Source organism: Neolamprologus brichardi, chromosome 3 (assembly GCF_056152115.1).
Source record: "Neolamprologus brichardi isolate AB-2024 chromosome 3, ASM5615211v1, whole genome shotgun sequence".
Classification (NCBI taxonomy): Eukaryota; Metazoa; Chordata; class Actinopteri; order Cichliformes; family Cichlidae; genus Neolamprologus; species Neolamprologus brichardi.
In genome coordinates this window covers 9846129-9850106 of record NC_142106.1, presented here as the reverse complement: position 1 = coordinate 9850106, position 3978 = coordinate 9846129, and the positions used below count along the sequence as shown (strand labels likewise).

The 3978-nt window shown below is 41.5% G+C and overlaps 1 pseudogene; it reads left to right on the top strand.

Annotated features, from left to right (window-relative positions):
* The first annotated feature begins 207 nt into the window (after positions 1-207).
* LOC148103425 (uncharacterized) lies at positions 208-3978 on the top strand (annotated as a pseudogene).

Here is a 3978-nt window from a genome sequence, read left to right as displayed (position 1 = left end):
CATATGCGTACCGAACCGAAAGCACTGTATCCAACGGTTCAATATTGATACGCTATATATATATATATATATATATATATATATATATATATATATATATATATATATACACAAATATATACACAAATATATATATATATATATATACACAAATATATATGTTTTTGTATATTTTTTGTATATTTTTTGTGTGTGTATCCCAGCTGAGTAACAGGAGGAGAAGAGTGGTGGTACAACAGAGGAACAATTTCAGCCATTTGGACTCAGCTCAGCCACTATAGAGGAAAAAATGACTTCAACACAAAAGGTGAGAAAAACATCACAGTTACACTGTTATTAAAACTGTGTGTGCAGCTCGTTGGTTTTTAAAAACCTGTTAACAGCAGCTTTATCTTTTGCATCCTGGGCTCAACCATATATACAGAATCTACATTCAAAATCAGAAACCACAGAAGTTACAAGAAAATACAAAGATTATATTTTATCAGCACACATCAGAATCAGAATCGTGTTTATTGGCCAAGTATATGTGCAGACACATACAGGGAATTTGGTTCCGGTAGATGGTGGCTCTCAAGCACAGCAATGTAAATCTCACACACACACACACACACACACACACACACACACACACACACACACACACACTATATACACACACACACACACACTATATACACACACACACACACACTATATACACACACACACACACACTATATACACACATTACACATACATACACATACATACACAAAGCTGTGTAAACCAACTATAAATAACTAATTTAAACTTATATACATAAAATACAGAAATGAAATGAGGTGGAATGAATACTACAGAATGTACATGAGGTGCAGTTGCAGTCTGGCAGTGGGAGCAGTGTGACAGGTCAACTGTTTAGAAGGGAGATGGCGAGGGGAAAGAAACTGTTCCTGTGTCGGTGGTCCTGGTCTGCAGGCTTCTGTACCGTCTGCCAGAGGGCAGCAGATCAAAAAGTCTGTGTCCAGGGTGTGAGGGGTCTGTGATGATTTTCCCTGCCCGTTTCCTGGTTCTTGAGAGGTACAGATCCTGGATGGAGGGCAGGGGGGCGCCGATGATCCTTTCTGCTGCCTGTACAGTCCGCTGCAGTCTGCTCCTGTCCTGTAGTGGCTGCTCCATACCAGACTGTGATGGAGGAGCACAGGATAGACTCAATGACCGCAGTGTAGAACTGGATCAGCAGCTCCTGTGGAAGACTGTACTTCCCCAGTTGTCTCAGGAAGTACATCCTCTGCTGGGTCTTTTTGAGGATGGAGTTGGTGTTGGTCTCCCACTTCAGGTCCTGGGAGATGGTGGTACCCAGGAACTTGAAGGTCTTTACAGTCGACACAGGGCTGTCTGATATGGTGAGGGGGAGCAGAGTTGAGGGATGTCTCCTGAAGTCCACTGTCATCTCTACAGTTTTAAGAGTGTTCAGCTCCAGATTGTGCTGACTGCACCAGAGTACCAGCCGCTCAACTTCCTGCCGGTATGCAGGAAGCCGGTATGCACATTGAAACAACAATATCATCAGTTGAACTTGCAATTTCTTATGCGTAAAAGATTTTCTGCACTGATCAATATTTCTTCAATAATGCAATTTCATTACAACTCTTATTGTAGCACATCATTGTTATGTGATACTATCACCAGAAGGTGGTGGTAACACACCTACAATGTGTTTGTTTGTTTTTTTTTGACATGTTTGATTCCACCAATAGAGGGAGTTTCAGTTTGTTCCACGACTGCAATTCACTCACTGCCTCTGTTTGTATCTCTGTCACTGCAGGACCAACATGGAGCGAGAAGTCAGCGCTCTCAGGAGGCCGACAAACCTCACAGAAGAAAGGGAGAGAAAACCTACAGCTGTGATTTGTGTGGGAAGGCTTTTACCCGGACTGGACACTTAAAAACTCACCAACTCGTCCACAGTGGAGTTAAAGCGTACAGCTGTGACTTGTGTGGGAAGGATTTTACCCAGGCTCAAAGCCTAAAAACACACCAACTCATCCACAGTGGAGTTAAACCTTACAGCTGTGACTTGTGTGGAAAGTATTTTACCCAGTCTGGAAACTTAAAAAATCACCAACTCATCCACAGTGGATTTAAACCTTACACCTGTGAGTTGTGTGGAAAGTATTTTACCCTGGCTGGAAACTTAAAAAAACACCAACTCATCCACAGTGGAGTTAAACCTTACAGCTGTAAATTGTGTGGAAAGTCTTTTACCGAGGCTGGACACTTAAAAAAACACAAACTCATCCACAGTGGAGTAAAACCTTACGGCTGTAAATTGTGTGGAAAGTCTTTTACCCTTGCTGGAAGCTTAAAAACACACCAACTCATCCACAGTGGAGTTAAACCTTACAGCTGTGACTTGTGTGGAAAGTCTTTTACCGAGACTGGAAACTTAAAAACACACCAACTCATCCACAGTGGATTTAAACCTTACAGCTGTGACTTGTGTGGAAAGTCTTTTACCCGGGCTGGAAACTTAAAAACACACCAACTCATCCACAGTGGATTTAAACCTTACAGCTGTAAATTGTGTGGAAAGTCTTTCACCGAGGCTGGAGGCTTAAAAAAACACACACTCATCCACAGTGGATTTAAACCTTACAGCTGTAAATTGTGTGGAAAGTCTTTTACCCAGGCTGGAAACTTAAAAACACACCAACTCATCCACAGTGGATTTAAACCTTACAGCTGTGAAGAGTGTGGAAAGTCTTTTACCGAGGCTGGAACCTTAAAAAAACACCAACTCATCCACAGTGGAGTTAAACCTTACAGCTGTGAAGAGTGTGGAAAGTCTTTTACCCAGGCTGGAGTCTTAAAAAGACACCAACTCTTCCACAGTGGATTTAAAGCGTACAGCTGTCACTTGTGTGGAAAGTCTTATACCCATCGTAAAGGCTTAAAAAAACACCAACTCATCCACAGTGGATTTAAACCTTACAGCTGTGAAGAGTGTGGAAAGTCTTTTACCCAGGCTGGAGTCTTAAAAAGACACCAACTCTTCCACAGTGGATTTAAAGCGTACAGCTGTCACTTGTGTGGAAAGTCTTATACCCATCGTACAGGCTTAAAAAAACACCAACTCATCCACAGTGGAGTTAAATCATATAACTGTGACTTGTGTGGAAAGTCTTTTACCCAGGCTGGATCCTTAAAAACACACCAACTCATCCACAGTGGAGTTAAAGCACACAGCTCTGAGTTGTGTGCTAAGACGTTTGCTCAAAATAGCGACTTACAGAAGCATCTAGTTACCCACTCTGGAATTAAGGCGTACAGCTGCAACTTTTGTGGAAAAAGGTTCAGTGACAAACAGTACCGAAATATTCACCTACGGATTCACACTGGAATTGATGTTTACTGCTGTGATCAGTGTGGGAAACTGTTTACAACAGATGCACAGTTACAACAACACATGTTTAGCCACACTGAGGAGAGACCTTATAAATGTGACCTGTGTGAGAAGACTTTTAAAGCTCCACATCAGCTGAAAAAACACCAACAGATCCACACCAGAAAGTAACTCTACAAGTGCAGTTACTGTGAGGATGTATTTATTTTTATCTTGTAATTTTAACGTGATTGTTTGGAACAAGTCTGATCAGTAAACTTATGGAGTTATACTGAATGAACTGTTTGGAAAAATGAAGACTCGTTTTCACCCAGTAAGCTGAGTGTTGTAATGTAAACAGTAAAATGTAATTGGACGTTGGTAGAGATGCTTTTTTATTTCAGGCGACGTTCAGGATAAAAACGTTGAAGGAATTCCCTGACTTACAATGTCTTTGTTTAGAAGTGGAGCGACGCACATGGATCCATTTCTCAACCCTGTTGTCACTGTGGTGGTGGGAAAGAGTTTCTCTGTGATCTTTGTGGAAAAACTTCCAATCATCAACGGGACCTAAAACCACATCAACGTAGCCACACTGGAGACAAAATGAA